Below are 19,459 nucleotides of genomic sequence, written 5' to 3'. Positions count from 1 at the left end.
AATAGGAACATTAAGAAAAACACTTTTCACATCCATTTGTTGTAACTTAAAGTTGTGATGGGAAGCATAAGCAATCAACAAATGAATGGATTCAAGGCGAGCAACGGGGGCAAAGGTTTCACGGTAGTCGATACCCTCGACTTGGGAGTAGCCTTGTGCTACCAATCTTGCCTTGTTCCGAATGATGTTCCCATGAGCGTCTTGCTTGTCCTTGAAAATCCATTTGGTTCCAATGACGTTGTGGTTCCCCGACAGCCTTGGTACCAATCTCCACACCTTTTTGTACTCGAAGTTGTTGAGTTCTTCATGCATGGCATTGAGCCAATCTGAATCTTCGAGTGCCTCAATGACCTTTTGGAGTTCAACACAAGAGACAAACGCGTGATGTTCACAATAGTTTGCTAATTGTCTACGAGTGCTTACCCCTTTCTTAGGCTTCCAACCACATTCTCCATGAGATGACCTTTGGTGGTGAGCTTGGAAGCAATCTTCGCGGCACGATGCTCTAATTCCTCCTCGGATGTGGAAGGAGGAGGATCAACTTGATTATCTTGAGCGCCATCTAGAGCTTGTTCGAGATCTTGAACTTGCTCGAGGGGGAGAACTTGACCTTGGGCATCATTCGGTGGATCATCACCGTCTTGAGGTTGATCTTGCCCTTGGTCTTGTTCACGAGGTTGAGGGCCTTCACTTTGTTCTTCGGAAGCGTGTGGGTCTTGGGTTGGTGATGGCTCCACTTGAGTGGAGCATTGTCCTTCTCCTTCGGCCACAAGGGGTTCCTCAATGGGTAGGATGTGACCAATACCCATTCTTCTTATGGCTTGGGGAGGAATTTCATCACCTACATCACAAGTACCACTTTGCTCCACTTGGGAGCCGTTATTCTCGTCAAACTCTACGTTACACGTCTCCTCAATGAGTCCGGTGGACTTGTTGAGGACACGGTAAGCATGAGAGTTTGAAGCATAACCAACAAATATGCCCTCATAAGCTCTAGCCTCAAATTTAGACAAACGAACACCTTTCTTGAGAATGAAACACTTACACCCGAACACCCGGAAGTACTTGAGGTTGGGCTTGTTACCGGTGAGTATTTCATAAGGAGTCTTCTTCAAGCCTTTGCAGAGATAGAGCCGATTGGATGCATGACATGCTGTGTTGATGGCTTCAGCCCAAAAGTTGTATGGAGACTTGAACTCCGCCATCATGGTTCTTGCCGCATCCATCAATGTCCGGTTCTTCCTCTCTGCTACACCATTTTGTTGAGGGGTATATGGTGCAGCATATTGATGTTTGATCCCCTCATCACTAAGAAACTTATCCAAGGTGTAGTTCTTGAACTCGGTGCCGTTGTCACTTCTTATTGTCAAGATCTTTGCATCATGTTGGCGTTGAGCTTCATTTGCAAAGTCGATGACGGTTTGTTGAGTTTCACTCTTTCTCTTGAAGAAATATACCCAAGTGTATCTTGAGTAATCATCCACAATCACCAAGCAATATTTTCTACCCCCAAGACTATCAAAGGATTGAGGCCCAAAGAGGTCCATGTGAAGGAGCTCCAAGGGTCTCTTCGAGTAGATGATAGTCGTGGGAGGGTGAGCCTTCTCATGAAGCTTCCCTTCGATACAAGCACTGCAAGCACGATCTTTGGCAAAACTAACATTTGTTAGTACACGGACATGGTCCCCCTTGAGAAGACTTTGCAAAGATCTCATATTGACATGGGCTAAACGGCGATGCCAAAGCCATCCCACATCAACTTTAGACATTATGCATGTCGCGGTCTTAGTGGGTCGCTCCGAAAAGTTAATCACATAGAGACCATTCTCGACATGCCCAACAAAGGCTACTTTAAGAGTCTTGCTCCACAAGAGGGCCACAGTATCAATATCAAAGAAGGTGGCAAAACCCATGAGTGCAAGTCGACGAACGAAAATAAGATTGAATGCAAGGGACTTGACAAGCATGACTTTCTCGATCATTAGATCATGAGAAATGACAACCTTGCCAAGACCCAATACCTTAGAAGACGAGGCATCACCCCACTCGACGTTGGTGGGCATAGATGGAATCTTGTGCACGTCCACCACCAACTCCTTGCTTCCGGTCATATGATTTGTTGCTCCACTATCGAGCAACCATGATCCTCCACCAGAAGCAAACCCCTACATGAAATCAATGCTTGGTTTTAGGTACCCATTGAGTAATGAGTCCTTTGATGTTAGCAACAAGGGTCTTGGGAACCCAAATAGACCATTCAATATACTCATAAGGAGAGCCAACAAATTTTGCATAAACATGTCCATCACTAGCATGGCATAACACATAAGAGGGGTTAAAGTCGCCGGCTTTGTTGGAAGGGGTGGGATTTCCCTTCTTGACATCACCACCCTTCACATTGTTCTTCTTCTCCTTAAGATCACCCTCTCCCTCCTTCACAAATGTTTGCTTGAGAGGAGGAGGTCATTTAGTCTTGTCATTCTTCTTCTTATTCTTGGACTTGGGGGTAAACCCAACTCCCTCCTTGGCCACAACTTCCTTTTGATTGCTCAAAAGGTCATTGAGGTTTTTCTCACCTTGAATGCATGTCACAAGACCTTTCTTCAATTGCTCTTTCAACTGGGCATTCTCCTCCACAATATGCACATGCTCACAACACGGGTTAGTAGCATTTGCGTTATCAATTAAGACCATAGGAGGAAAAATGGCTTTCTCCTTGGTTAACTTGACTTGGAGTTGAGCATGAGACTCCTTGAGGCTAGCATGAGCACCCTTCAAGACCTTGTGAGCCTTGTCAAGTACATCAAACTCCTCTTTGAGTCTAGCAAGATCAACCCCAAGTTTAGCCTTCTCGGTTTTGCCACATGAGAGACAACAATGGCATGATCAAGATCTTTCTTTAATTTAGCATGGTCATCATTGTGTGACTCCTCAAGAGTCAAACGATGCCCACGCTCTTCCTCAAGGGAATTAGAGAGATCCGATATCTCATCGGCATAGTCACGACTATGACCTTCCATCTTAGAGATGGTTTCTTCATGAGCCTCGATCATGTCATTGGCTTCACCAAGTTGTTCCAAGAGAGCAACAAAGTGCTTCTTGGCTTTTCTCTTGAGTTTACTCATAAAAGACTCAAATTCATTCGACTCTTCATTAGACCCCTCATTTTCATCAATGCAATCCGTTAATGAAGGATTAGTAATGATGGTGGTTTTGATGTTGGGGGTTACCTTGTTGGTGGCTTTAGCCATGAGGCACTTGGCGGTGATGTTTTTGTTGGGTGAGTCAAAGAGAGACACCCGGGGAGTAGTAGCAATGGCAATGGAGTCCATGACCATCGCTTATCCATCTTCATCATCATCGTCATCCTCATGGTATTCTTCTTGTACCACTAACCCTCGAGTAGGAGTCTTCTTGGTGAAGTTGTTCTTGTTGGGGAAGGACTTGGCTTTGTCTTTTCGAATGAGCTTGCCACCATTATCTTCCCACTTCTCGTAAGGACAATCCACAACAAAGTGACTCACATTGCCATAGTTGTAGCAAGTTCTCACTCGTTGCTTGCCCTTGAACCCACTTGAATTGTTCTTGTTGAAGTTGGGCCTTGTGTTCTTCTTGCTCCAAAATTGCCTTGAAGCAAGAGCCATGTGCTCATGATAATCATATTTGTATCCTCGGGGTTGCTCTCATCATCTTCTTCTTATTCCTCTTCTTCCATGATGACCTTGGCCTTCAAAGCAAGATTGGTCTTCTTTGTTCTTTGAGGACGGAGCACCGCATTGTCGGTGGTTTTGTCCAAGATGCTCATAGCAACGAACTCATCCAACACTTCACTTGAGGTCATGGAGTGGAAGTCCGGTCTTTAACGGATGACGGAGGACATGGCCTTGTTGTAGGGTATCATGGCCTTCAGAAACTTGCATTTGATCCAATTGTCATCTGTGTCCTTACTCCCATGATCTCAGAGTGAGACCGTGAGTTTGGTAACTCTCCGAAAGAGCTCACGAGGTTCTTCATCTTCCTTCATTGTAAATTCATCGGCTTCATCTTGCACCACTTCATAGTTGGAGCGTTGAATGCTTGCGCTTCCTCGATAGAGAGACACAACACACTGCCACGCGTCTTTGGCCATGGCGTAGGGTCCAAAAGAATTCTTAAGAATTAGCAAATGGGCTGTACATTATTAGAAATAATGGCAGATGGGTTGTCTGCTGTTTTCCACAGATTTGAGGCTGACTTGTGCACCTAGTACAGTTGACGCGTATGCTTTCATAAAAAAAGGTTGACGCACACGCAACGCCCTGTCGACTTAGTCAACACACGAGACCCGTGACTGTTGGATGTCCATCCAACGGCTGTCGTGCTTCTTCAATCTTTGCTCTTCATGCTCCAGCCACTCAAACAAGCGCCGGCGGGACTGCCTGCTCCCTCCTCCCCGCGGCCGGCTATGCTGCCGCGCAGGCCTCACCGCCCCATCGTACTCCTATCGCTGGCACTGACCCACACATGTTGTTATTCTCCGGAGACGGCAGACGAACCGGTAAACCCTCGTACAGTCGTACTCCTCTCCACGTGGGCATCCACGGCCGTGTCTTCCCCGGCTCTGCATCGTCCCCTTCCTAGGCCTCGCCGTCGTCCACCGCCGTGGTGCTCTCGGCGCGGCGTGGTCAATGTGGTCAACGACCGACTTCCATCGGAAGAGTAATGTACGTGGAGAGGCTGACAGCTGGGTCCACGACGGCCGCAAGGAAGTGTGAATGGATCGATATAGTTAACTAGAGGGGGGTGAATAGGCAACTAACACTTTTTAATTTTTTATTTACCAATTTAAACTTTGCATCAAAGTAGGTTGTCTAGATATGCAACTATGTGAGCAACCTATATGATGCAATAACAACTAGCACATAAGCAAGCAAGGTAAACAACACAAATAAGCTTGCACGAGTAAAGGCACGAGATAACCAAGAGTGGAGCCGGTGGAGTCGAGGATGTGTTACCGAAGTTCCTTCCTTTTGAGGGGAAGTACGTCTCCGTTAGAGTGGTGTGGAGGCACAATGCTCCCCAAGAAGCCACTAGGGCCACCGTAATCTCCTCATGCCCTCACACATGCGAGATGCTGTGATTCCACTATTGGTGCCCTTGAAGGCGGCGACCGAACCTTTACAAACAAGGTTGGGGCAATCTCCACAACTTAATTGGAGGCTCCCAACGACACCATGAAGCTTCACCACAATGGACTTTGGCTCCGAGGTGACCTCAACCGTCTAGGGTGCTTAAACACCCAAGAGTAATAAGATCCGCTAGGGATTAGTGGGGGGAATCGAATATCTGTTGGTGGAAGTGTAGATCGGGGCCTTGTCACCCAATCCCGAGCAAATCAACAAGTTTGATTGGCTAGGGAGAGAGATCAGCCGAAAATGGAGCTTGGAGCAACAATGGAGTTTTGGGTTGGAAGAGGTAAATCTTCTTGGAGAAGAAGACCCCCTTATATAGTGGGGATACAATTCCAACCGTTACCCACCACTCAGCCCACGACCCACGGAACTACCGCACCACAGACGCGGCACTACCGCACGGGCCTGTGGTACTACCGCGGCGGACCGCGGTACTACCGTGGGTGCGGCAGAGCCCAGACCTGAAGAAAGGAGCACGGACAGGGCGCGGTAGATCCGCAGGTGCGGTACTACCGCGGCCCCATGCGGTACTACCGCAGGACAGCCGCATGCCAGCCTGGTAGGCATAGATGTAAAAAATTACATCCGTGACTACCTCCGCTGAGAAATTGTCATGCGAAAATCCGACCCGGAACTACCGCGGCCAAGGGTGCGGTACTACCGTGATGGGTGCAGATGTAAAAAAATACATCCGCCCCTACTTCCGCTCCTGCTACTATACCTGGCCTGGCGCCACGGTACTATCGTGCCGCAGCACGGTACTACCGCGTAGAGCGCAGATGTAAAAAATTACATCCGCGCCTACTACCGCTTGAGCAGCGGCGCCAGTCCAGAGCTCTCGGTACTACCGCTCTAAGGAGCGGTACTACCGTGGGAGCCCATGGTACTACCGTGCCGGAGCCTGGTACTACCGCTGGCTCCTGCGGTAGTACCGCTCTGAAGAGCAGTACTATCACTAGCCTGAGAAGAGCAACACGGAGACCTTCATTTCGCAGAGACAAGGTGAGACGGAGGAGCACTCCAAAGAGCTCGAGGAAAGGCAGTGCAAAGGGAACGTGTACATGAGATTCCACCCAAACCTTTCCAAAGCGGACTCCCTCTAGATAGTACGGCTTTCCTATGACTCAACTGCACCGAACCGAAGTGTAGAGAAATGCCATCTTCAATAATCTTCGAGGGGCATCAAATCGTCTTGTGTTTTGTCGTGATATATGTGTAAAGCTCAATACACACAATTAGTCCGCAAAGGCATTGTCACCAATCACCAAAACTACTGAGGGACAAGAATGCCCTTACAAGGTGCCTCCTTATTATGCGCAAAATAATTATTCCTCCACCTGACAGCGGGGACCCACCGGACGGGCCACCGTATTTTGCAAAAAAAAAAGTTTCCCCCCTGACTGCTAGGACCCACCAGCTACACCTTCGCATGCAAGGAAGTGCGTCCGGGCAAAAAAAAACAAAATGATTCACCCCCTGACTGCTGGGACCCACCAGCTACACCTTCGCACGCAAGGAAGTGCGTCCGGGCAAAAAAAATGATTCGCCCCCTGACTGCTGGGACCCACCGACTACATCTTCGCACGCAAGGAATTGCGTGACAGTCGGGACCCACCTGGTCGAAGTGTAAGTAGCGTTCTCATTCTGGTCACGAACGTGTACGTACATACTGGTGGATGTAGAGGCGCGCACGTGTCGTAGTAGAGGTGCGCACGTAGCATGTACATGTACGTACAGCGGCCAGGGTGCAATAAAGAAAATACGGCCACATACGTACATACGGGCGGGGTCTCGAACACCTACTCGTGCATACGTACGGCCAGGGCTCGTGTACATGGCTAGGTCGGAACGGAGAAACATAATCATCGTCGTCATGTTCATGGGAGCCAACCGGCTGGGTCGGAACGGAATGCGTCGTCATGTTTATCGGCAGGGCTTGGACGGAACAGGAGATGGAAACAAGGCCTGGCGTACTGTAGAACGGAGGAAACGGCCTCGTGTTCTATCGGCCACGTTCGAAACGGGATCCTGTTCATCGGGAGGGGTCTGGCGTACCGCAAAATGGAGGAAACGGACCTCCTACGGTCGAAACGGGGGTCCTATTGATCGGGAGGGGTGTGGCGTACCGCAAAACGGACGAAACGGACTTGTGTTGGAGCGCTACGGTCGAAACGGGGGTCCTGTTCATCGGGAGGGGTGTGGCGTACCGCAAAACTGGACTCCACGGGATACTGTTCATCTCCACCGTCGACCTCCTCCAGCCTCCACGAGCTACTGTTCATCCACCGTCGACCTCCTCCAGCCTTCACCTGCAACTGTTCATCCACGGGCTCCTGTTTATCCAACTTCCACCGCGCGCTACTCCACCGGCTACTGTTCAACCACCCCTCTCCATGGGCTCCTGTTCAACCACCCCTCCACGGGCTACTGTTCGTCCACCCCTCCACCGTCTACTGTTCATCCAGCCCTCCATGGGGTCGTCCTGTTTATCCAGCCCTCCACGGGGTCCTGTTCATCCAGCCCCAACCGGCTCGATTGATCGGGGTCCTGTTCATCCAGAGGCAACGCCACGGGTCCTGTTCATCCACTCCCACCGCTCACTGTTCATCCAAACCCTCCTCCCCCCCACAATGCTCACTGTTCATCTAGAGAGGCAGCATCGATCGGCTTCAGTTAGCAGCAGTAGCGAAGGAATCGCTCGATCGGGTTCAATTAGCAGCCATCGATCGATCGCTCGGGTTCAGTAACGCGTAGCCTGCAGTGCAATTGCTCGGGTTCAGTTAGAGCCCAACGCCTCGCTCGGGTTCATTTAGAGCCAACGCCTCACACATACGTGCGTACGTGTACGAGAGAAACGCGCATCGCTCGGCCCCCGACCACCCACCGTAACCGGGAACCCCCTGAAATTTTCCTCGCCCTCGCTTCTACCACGGTGTTTTCCGTCATGGACGGCCTAAAGAATGTCATGCAGCTGCGTCTCCGGCCCGCCCAGGACGAGAAGCCCATTTTCTGTCATGATTTTTTGTCATAGAAGTAGGAGCCCACCACATCTATGATGATACCAGGTTTTGTCACAATTATCGTCATAGAAGTGTCATATTTATGATAGAAAAAAATTCATTCAGCCCAAAATGTCTCGGATGTGTCTTTTTTTTGTAGTGAAAGTATGAAACAATTTCTTGGCTTGTCATCGGGGTTGTGCATGATTAAATACTTTGTGTGATGAAGATAGAGCATAGCCAGACTATATGATATTGTAGGGATAGCATTCTTTAGCCATGATATTTTGAGAAGACATGATTACTTTGTTAGTATGCTTGAAGTATTATTGTTTATCATGTCAATATGAACTTTTATTTTGAATCATTTGGATCTGAACATTCATGCCACAATAAAGAAAATTACATTGAGAATTCTGCTAGGTAGCATTCCACATCAAAAATTCTGTTTTGATCATTTACCTACTCGAGGACGAGCAGGAATTAAGCTTGGGGATGCTTGATACGTCTCCAACGTATCTATAATTTTTTATTGTTCCATGCTATTATATTACCTGTTTTGGATGTTTATGGGCTTTACTTTACACTTTTATATCATTTTTGGGACTAACCTACTAACCGGATGCCCAACCCGAATTGATGTTTTTTTTGCCTATTTCAGTATATCGAAGAAAAGAAATATCAAACGGAGTCCAAACGGAATGAAACCTTCAGGAACGATCTTTTTGGAACAAATGCCAACCGGGGGACTTGGAGTGGACATCAAGCAACAAACGAGGCGGCCACGAGGGTGCCCGGCGCGCCCCCCACCCTCGTGGGCCCCTCGATCGTCCACCGATGTACTTCTTCCTCCTATATATACCACCACCGCAACCTTCTGTATCCATGAGATCCCATCTTGGAGCCGTCGTCGGCGCTCCGCCAGAGGGGGAATCCACCACGGAGGGCCTCTACATCATCACCAAGGCCTCTCTGATGAGTTGTGAGTAGTTTACCACAGACCTTCGGGTCCATAGTTATTAGCTGGATGGCTTCTTCTCTCTCTCTTTGATTCTCAATACAAAGTTCTCCTTCCTCTTCTTGGAGATCTATTCGATGTAACTCTTTTTGCGGTGTGTTTGTCGAGATCCGATGAATTGTGGGTTTATGATCAAGTTTATCTATGAGAAATATTTGAATCTCCTCTGAATTCTTTTATGTATGATTGGTTATCTTTGCAAGTCTCTTTGAATTATCAGTTTGGTTTGGCCTACTAGATTGATCTTTCTTGCCATGGGAGAAGTGCTTAGCTTTGGGTTCAATCTTGCGGTGTCCTTTCACAGTGACAGTAGGGGCAGCAAGGCACGTATTGTATTCTTGCCATCAAGGATAAAAAGATGGGGTTTATATCATATTGCATGAGTTTATCCCTCTACATCATGTCATCTTTCTTAATGTGTTACTCTGTTCTTCATGAACTTAATACTCTAGATGCAGGCAGGAGTCGGTCGATGTGTGGAGTAATAGTAATAGATGTAGACAGGAGTCGGTCTACTTGTTATGGACGTGATTGTGACGCCCCCGATTCAATCGTACACTAATCATACACACAAATGTGTACGATCAAGATCAGGGACTCACGAGAAGATATCACAACACAACTCTAGACACAAAATGAAATAATACAAGCTTCATATTACAAGCCAGGGCCTCGAGGGCTCGAATACAAGCTCGATACACAAGAGTTAACGGAAGCAACAATATCTGAGTACAGACATAAGTTAAACAAGGATGCCTTAAGAAGGCTATCACAAAAGAAACACGATCGAAGAGGCAAGGCCTCCTGCCTGGGACCTCCTAACTACTCCTGGTCGTCGGCGGTCTTCACGTAGCAGCATCCATCGGCGGTGGCATCTGGCTCCAGGGATCCACCATCTGGTTGCATCAACAAGAAAGAAGGAAGAAGGGGAAAAAGGGGTAGCAAAGCAACCGTGAGTACTCATCCAAAGTACTCGCAAGCATCAGATCTATACTAAGTATGCACTGGTATCAAATGGAAGGTTTGTATCTGTGGACTGGACTGTAGAATGCCAGAATAGAGGGGAAGGCCTCGCCTATCAAAGACTAGCATCTTCAAGCAGCTCCAAGCATATTGCAGCATGTAGAAGAGTAAAGAATAGCAGTTTATAATATTTAACAAGCATGTCGTAACAACAATGCCCAGAGATCCTTCCTCGACTCTCTGCGAGAAAGCAATCTCGGAGCCACATATCCATCACATATCTCAAGTATCCATTTCTAGTTATATAAGATCAGGATATAAGTCTGAACGTCCATTACTGTGGACATGGTATTCGAATATATATCTTCCCTGCAGGGGTGCACCACGTTACCCAACACGCTCGATCACTCTAGCCGGACACACCTTTCTAGGGTCAATGCCCGGCCTCGGAAGATCAACACGTCGCAACCCTACCTAGGCTCAGCAGAAAGGTCCCCGCCGGTCTACATCCTAAGCGCTCCGAGGTCTTGGGCCCATCGCCCGTAGCACTCCGGGACGTTGCACGCAGGGTGAATACCAGCACGGCCTCGAATGGCCAGCATGATCCGATCATGCCGCACTGCTGAACTGGACGTCTAACAAAGCTTCGACTGATACTGCGACGTCGAGGCCCATATCTATTCTCGCGTGGTGGTTAGTGCGTAAAGGCCAAAGGCCAACTCAGAACAAATACCCAAACCTGTTAGTGCATTGGGGGCTCGCAGAAACGAGTAGAGACTCACGATAAGGTGACCCCGTCGCCCCGTATCGTGGACTTACAGCAAGGGCCCAGATTGCTCGGCCGTGCCACGTGGAAAACTCACGGGGTGCTCAACGGGCCCGCCCAACTTTCACATCAACTCGCGGGTACCCCTCAGGGCCGACCCGACTTCAACAATGGTCTCAAGTAAAGTCAAGGTAACTGTGTGTCCATACATCAAGGGGAAAACCCGAGGAATCACCCTAATTCCACTCAATGTAATCATCAAGGTGAATGTAAGAGGGACCACCCTCAAGGTTCACACTTGAGGTGTTGAACGACAAAGCCGTATCGGGAATGGTGAAAGAGGAAATCACCCTCGATGACCACGACTGAATAGCTACCCTACAGAATTATCATTAGGAGTGTGTTATGAGGGATCACCCTTGGCACTCGATAGTAGCTCTGCAGAGTCGAGCAACAAAAGGGGCGTGATGTGATGTGAGGTGTCGGGCTCTGGTCGTCGATCACGTTGATCAAGGCATCGATGATGAAGCAAGGGCAACAAGGACAAGTGGGGGTCATTGATGGATCACACCTATGCTAAGCAGTTTAGGATAAGCAGGTAAGGTACAACAGCAGGTACAAAAGCAGGCTATGCATCAGAATAGGAGCAATCAATTACAGTAGCAAAATCTAATGCAAGCATGAGAGAATGGAATGGGCGATATCGGGATGATCAATAGGGGGGGCTTGCCTGGAAGCTCCGCTGGAAGGGAAGAAGGGTCGTGGTCGACATAGTCGGTCACAGGGGCAGCATCAGTCTCGGGGTCTATCAAAGAGAAGAGGGGGAAGAAACAATAAATACACGCAAACATATGCATTACAAGACAAATAAGCGATGCTAGAGATGTTCTAATGCAGTGCTACACAATACGGGCGAAGGGGGGAACATCCGGGAAAGTTTTCCCGGTTCCGGACGTTTGTCAGACAAATGAATCGGAGGGGAAATGTTCAACGTTTGCTATGATAGAGACGTGTGGCGGGCAAACGGACCGCGTATTCGGATTCGTCTCGTCGTTCTGAGCTACTTTTGTGTATAAAACTTTTTCATCCGAGCTACGGATTATTTTCTATGAAAATTCAAAATTTTCCTACGTGTCACCAAGATCTATCTATGGAGAAACCAGCAACGAGGGGAAGGAGAGTGCATCTACATACCCTTGTAGATCGCTAAGCGGAAGCGTTCAAGCGAACGGGGTTGAAGAAGTCGTACTGGTCGTGATCCAAATCACCGGAGATCCTAGTGCCGAACGGACAGCACCTCCGCGTTCAACACACGTACAGCCCGGTGACGTCTCCCACGCCTTGATCCGGCAAGGAGAGAGGGAGAGGTTGAGGAAGACTCCATCCAACAGCAGCACAACAGCGTGGTGGTGATGGAGGAGCGTGGTAGTCCTGCAGGGCTTCGCCAAGCACCGCGAGATATGAGGAGAAGGGAGAGAGGTAGGGCTGCACCAAGAGGAGAAGTTCTCATATGTTGGCAGCCCCAAAACCACAAGTATATATAGGGGAAGGGGGGATGCGCCCCCTTTAGGGTTTCTCACCCCAAGGGGTGCGGCCAAGGGGGGAGGAGTGCCTCCCAAGTCAAGTGGAGGCCCTCCCCCTTAGGGTTTCCCCCTTCCCATGCGCATGGGCCTTGGGGGGCTGGTGCCCTTGGCCCATTAAGGCTAGGGCGCCCCCCTACAGCCCATGCTACTGTATTGGACGTGGTGGAACAATTTCCGGACCTCCGGACCCCTCCGGAATCCTCCGGAACCTTTTGGAAGCTTCCCGGTACAATACCGAAAAAACCCGAACCTTTTCCGGAACCCGAACAACAACTTTCCATATATAAATCTTTACCTCCGGACCATTCCAAAACTCCTCGTGACGTCCGGGATCTCATCCGGGACTCCGAACAACATTCGGTAACCACATACAAACTTCCTTTATAACCCTAGCGTCATCGAACCTTAAGTGTGTAGACCCTACGGGTTCGGGAGACATGTAGACATGACCGAGACGTTCTCCGGTCAATAACCAACAGCGGGATCTGGATACCCATGTTGGCTCCCACATGTTCCACGATGATCTCATCGGATGAACCACGATGTCAAGGACTCAATCGATCCCGTATACAATTCCCTTTGTCTAGCGGTATTGTACTTGCCCGAGATTCGATCGTCGGTATACCGATACCTTGTTCAATCTCGTTACCGGCAAGTCTCTTTACTCGTTCCGTAACACATCATCCCGTGATCAACCCCTTGGTCACATTGTGCACATTATGATGATGTCCTACCGAGTGGGCCCAGAGATACCTCTCCGTTTACACGGAGTGACAAATCCCAGTCTCGATCCGTGTCAACCCAATAGACACTTTCGGAGATACCTGTAGTGCACCTTTATAATCACCCAGTTACATTGTGACGTTTGGTACACCCAAAGCACTCTTACGGTATCCGGGAGTTACACGATCTCATGGTCTAAGGAAGAGATACTTGACATTGGCAAAGCTCTAGCAAACGAACTACACGATCTTTGTGCTATGCTTAGGATTGGGTCTTGTCCATCACATCATTCTCCTAATGATGTGATCCCGTTATCAACGACATCCAATGTCCATAGCCAGGAAATCATGACTATCTGTTGATCACAACGAGCTAGTCAACTAGAGGCTCACTAGGGACATATTGTGGTCTATGTATTCACACGTGTATTACGATTTCCGGATAATACAGTTATAGCATGAATAAAAGACAATTATCATGAACAAGGAAATATAATAATACTTTTATTATTGCCTCTAGGGCATATTTCCAACAGTCTCCCACTTGCACTAGAGTCAATAATCTAGTTCACATCGCCATGTGATTAACACTGACAGGTCACATCGCCATGTGATCAACATCCAAAGAGTTTACTAGTGTCATTAAACTAGTTCACATCATCATGTGATTAAGACTCAATGGGTTCTGGGGTTTGATCATGTTTTGCTTGTGAGAGAGGTTTTAGTCAACGGGTCTGCAACAATCAGATCCGTATGTGCTTTACAAATCTCTATGTCATCTCCTAGATGCAGCTACCACGCTCTATTTGGAGCTATTCCAAATAACTGTTCTACTTGGAGCTATTCTAAATTGTTGCTCCATTATACGTATCCCGTATCTCTACTCAGAGCTATCCGGATAGGTGTTAAGCTTGCATCGACGTAACCCTTTACGACGAACTCTTTTACCACCTCCATAATCGGGAAAATTCCTTAGTCCACTAGTTACTAAGGATAACTTTGACCGCTGTCCTGTGATCCATTCATGGATCACTCTTGTACCCCTTGACTGACTCATGGCAAGGCACACTTCAGGTGCGGTACACAGCATAGCATACTGAAGAGCCTACGTCTTAAGCATAGGGGACGACCCTCGTCCTTTCTCTCTATTCTGCCGTGGTCGAGCTTTCAAGTCTTAACTTCGTACCTTACAATTCAGGCAAGAACTCCTTGTTTGACTGGTCCATCTTGAACACCTTCAAGATCATGTCAAGGTATGTGCTCATTTGAAAGTACCATTAAGTGTTTTGATCTATCCTTATAGATCTTGATGCTCAATGCTCAAGTACCTTAATCCAGGCTTTCCATTGAAAAACACTTTCAAAATAACCCTATATGCTTTCCAGAAATTCTACGTCATTTCTGATCAACAATATGTCAACAACATATACTCATCAGAAATTCTATAGTGCTCCCACTCACTTCTTTGGAAATACAAGTTTCTCATAAACTTTGTATAAACCCAAAATCTTTGATCATCTCATCAAAGCGCACATTCCAACTCCAAGATGCTTACTCCAGTCCTTAGAAGGATCGCTGGAGCCAGCATACCTTTTAGCATCCTTAGGATCGACAAAACCTTTCTGATTGTATCGCATACAACCTTTCCTTACGACTGGTAAGGAAACTCGTTTTGACATCCATCTGCCAGATTTCATAAACGCAGCTTGTGCTAATGTGATTCCGATGGACTTTAAGCATCGCTACGGATGAGAAAATCTCATCGTAGTCAACTCCTTGAACTTGTGAAAAACTCTTCGCCACAAGTCGAGCTTCATGGATGGTGACATTACCATCCACGTCCGTCTTCTTCTTAAAAGATCCATTTATCAAATGGCTTGCCGATCATTGGCAAGTCCGCCAAAGTCCATGCTTTGTTCTGATACATGGATCCTATCTCGGATTTCATGGTTTCTTAACCATTTGTCGGAATTTGGGCCCACCATCGCTTCTCCATAGCTCGTAGGTTCATTATTGTCTAGCAACATGACCTTCAAGACAGGATTACTGTACCACTCTGAAGTAGTACGTATCCTTGTCACCCTACGAGGTACGGCAGTGACTTGATCCGAAACTTCATGATCACTATCATAAGCTTCTACTTCAATTGGTGTAGGTGCCACATGAACAACTTCCTGTGCCCTGATACACACTGGTTGAAGTGATGGTTCAATAACCATATCAAGTCTCCACCATCCTCCCACTCAACTCTTTCGAGAGAAACCTTTCCTCGAGAAAGGACCCGATTCAAGAAACAATCCATATTGCTTTCGGATCTGAACTAGGAGGTATACCCAACTGTTTTGGGTGTCCTATGAAGATGCATTTTATCCGCTTTGGGTTCGAGCTTATCAATCCTGAAACTTTTTCACATAAGCATCGCAGCCCCAAACCTTTAAGAAACGACAACTTAGGTTTCTCTAAACCATAATTCATACGGTGTCATCTCAACGGAATTACGTGGTGCCCTATTTAAAGTGAATGTGGTTGTCTCTAATGCCTAACCCATGAACAATAGTGGTAATTCGATAAGAGACATCATGGTACGCACCATATCCAATAGGGTGCAACTATGATGTTCGGACATACCATCACACTATGGTGTTCCAGGCGGTATTAATTGCGAAACAATTTCCACAATGTCTTAATTGTGTGCCAAAACTCGTAACTCAGATATTCATCTCTATGATCATATCATAGACATTTTATCCTCTTGTCACAATGATCTTCTACTTCACTCTAAAATTACTTGAACCATTCAATAATTCAGACTTGCGTTTCATCAAGTAAATATTCTCAACATCTACTCGAATCATCTGTGAAGTAAGAACATAACGATATTCACTGCATGCCTCAGCACTCATTGGACTGCACACATCAAAATGTGTTACTTCCAACAAGTTGCTATCTTGTTCCATCTTACTGAAACCGAGGCTTTTCAGTCATCTTGCCCATGTGGTATGATTTGCATGTCTCAAGTGATTCAAAATCAAGTGAGTTCAAACGGTCCATTTGCATGGAGTTTCTTCATGCATATACAGCAATAGACATGGTTCGCATGTCTCAAACTTTTCAAAAAAGAGTGAGTCCAAAGATCCATCAACATGGAGCTTCTTCATGCATTTTATACCGATATGACTTACGTGGCAGTGCCACAAGTAGGTGGTACTATCATTACTATCTTTTGGCATGAACATGTGTATCACTACGATCGAGATTTCAATGAACCATTCATTTTAGGTGCAAGACCATTGAAGGTATTATTCAAATAAATCGAGTAACCATTATTCTCTTTAAATGAATAACCGTATTGCGATAGTCATAATCCAATCATGTCTATGCTCAACGCAAACACCAAATAACAATTATTCAGGTTTTAACACCAATCTCGATGGTAGAGGGAGCGTGCGATGCTTGATCATATCAACATTGTAAACATTTCCAACACATATCGTCAGCTCACCTTTAGCTAGTCTCCGTTTATTCCGTAGCTTTTATTTCGAGTTACTAACACTTAGCAACCGAACCAGTATCTAATACCCTGGTGCTACTAGGAGTACTAGTAAAGTACACATCAACACAATGTATATCCAATATACTTCTATCGACCTTGCCAGCCTTCTCATCTACCAAGTATCTAGGGTAATTCTGCTCCAGTGGCTGTTCCCTTTATTACAGAAGCACTTAGTCTCGGGTTTGGGTTCAACCTTGGGTTTCTTCACTAGAGCAGCAGCTGAATTTCCGTTTCATGAAGTATCCCTTCTTGCCCTTGCCCTTCTTGAAACTAGTGGTTTCACCAACCATCAACAATTGATGCTCCTTCTTGATTTCTACTTTCGCGGTGTCAAACATCACGAATACATCAAGGATCATCATATCTATCCCTGATATGTTATAGTTCATCACGAAGCTCTAGCAACTTGGTGGCAATGACTTTGGAGAAACATTACTATCTCATCTGGAAGATCAACTCCCACTCAATTCAAGTGATTGTCGCACTCAGACAATCTAAGCACAAGCTCAACGATTGAGCTTTTCTCCCTTAGTTTGCAGGCTTAGAAAATCGTCGGAGGTCTCATACCTCTTGTCGTGGGCACGAGCCTGAAATCCCAATTTCAGCTCTCGAAACATCTTATATGTTCCGCGATGTTTCGAAAACGTCTTTAGTGCCTCAACTCTAAACCGTTTAACTGAACTATCACGTAGTTATCAAAACGTGTGTGTCTGATGTTCGCAACATCCACAAACGGCGTTTGGGGTTCGTCACACTGAGCAGTGCAATAAGGACATAAGCTATCTACTGTCCGCATAATTGCTACTTTCAACTTTCAACTATATTTTCTCTAGGAACATATCTAAAACAGTAGAACTAAAGCGCGAGCTACGACATAATTTGCAAAATCCTTTTGACTATGTTCAGATAATTAAGTTCATCTTATGAACTCCCACTCAGATAGACATCCCTCTTGTCATCTAAGTGATTACATGATCCGAGTCAACTAGGCCGTGTCCGATCATCACGTGAGACGGACTAGTCATCATCGGTGAACATCTTCATGTTGATCGTATCTACTATATGACTCATGCTCGACCTTTCGGTCTCCGTGTTCCGAGGCCATGTCTGTACATGCTAGGCTCGTCAAGTTAACCCTAAGTGTTTTCGCTGTGTAAAACTGTCTTACACCCGTTGTATGTGAACGTAAGAATCCATCACACCCGATCATCACGTGGTGCTTAGAAGCGACGAACTGTAGCAACGATGCACAGTTAGGGGAGAACACTTCTTGAAATTTTGTAAGGGGTCATCTTATTTACTACCGTCGTCCTAAGTAAACAAGATGCATAATCATAATAAACATCACATGCAATTATATAGTTGTGACATGATATGGCCAATATCATATAGCTCCATTGATCTTCATCTTCGGGGCTCCATGATCATCTTGTCACCGGCTTGACACCATGATCTCCATCATCATGATCTCCATCATCGTGTCTTCATGAAGTTGTCACGCCAACGACTACTTCTACTTCTATGGCTAACGCGTTTAGCAATAAAGTAAAGTAAGTTACATGGCGTTGTTCAATGACACGCAGGTCATACAATAAATTAAGACAACTCCTATGGCTCATGCCGGTTGTCATACTCATCGACATGCAAGTCGTGAATCCTATTACAAGAACATGATCAATCTCATACATCACATATCATTCATCACATTCTACTTGGCCATATCACATCACATAGCATACCCTGCAAAAACAAGTTAGACGTCCTCTAATTGTTGTTAGCATGTTTTACGTGGCTGCTATGGGTTTCTAGCAAGAACGTTTCTTACCTAACCAAAACCACAACGTGATATGCCAATTGCTATTTACCCTTCATAAGGACCCTTTTCATCGAATCCGTTCCGACTAAAGTGGGAGAGACTGGCACCCGCTAGCCACCTTATGCACCAAGTGCATGTCAATCGGTGGAACCTGTCTCACGTAAGAGTACGTGTAAGGTCGGTCCGGGCCGCTTCATCCCACAATACCGTCGAAACAAGATTGGACTAGTAACGGTAAGCATATTGAACAACATCAACGCCCACAACTACTTTGTGTTCTACTCGTGCAAAGAATCTACGCAATAGACCTAGCTCATGATGCCACTGTTGGGGAACGTAGCAGAAATTCAAAATTTTCCTACGTGTCACCAAGATCTATCTATGGAGAAACCAGCAACGAGGGGAAGGAGAGTGCATCTACATACCCTTGTAGATCGCTAAGCGGAAGCGTTCAAGAGAACGCGGTTGAAGGAGTCGTACTCGTCGTGATCCAAATCACCGGAGATCCTAGTGCCAAACGGACGGCACCTCCGCGTTCAACACACGTACAGCCCGGTGACGTCTCCCACGCCTTGATCCAGCAAGGAGAGAGGGAGAGGTTGAGGAAGACTCCATCCAACAGCAGCACAACGGCGTGGTGGTGATGGAGGAGCGTGGTAGTCCTGCAGGGCTTCGCCAAGCACCGCGAGATATGAGGAGAAGGGAGAGAGGTAGGGCTGCACCAAGAGGAGAAGTTCTCATATGTTGGCAGCCCCAAAACCTCAAGTATATATAGGGGGAAGGGGGGCTGCGCCCCCTTTAGGGTTTCTCACCCCAAGGGGTGCGGCCAAGGGGGGAGGAGTGCCTCCCAAGTCAAGTGGAGGCCCTC

Source organism: Triticum aestivum, chromosome 3B (genome assembly GCF_018294505.1).
Source record: "Triticum aestivum cultivar Chinese Spring chromosome 3B, IWGSC CS RefSeq v2.1, whole genome shotgun sequence".
Lineage (NCBI taxonomy): Eukaryota > Viridiplantae > Streptophyta > Magnoliopsida > Poales > Poaceae > Triticum > Triticum aestivum.
The sequence above is the reverse complement of the archived record's forward strand: the minus strand, read 5'-3'. Positions refer to the sequence as shown.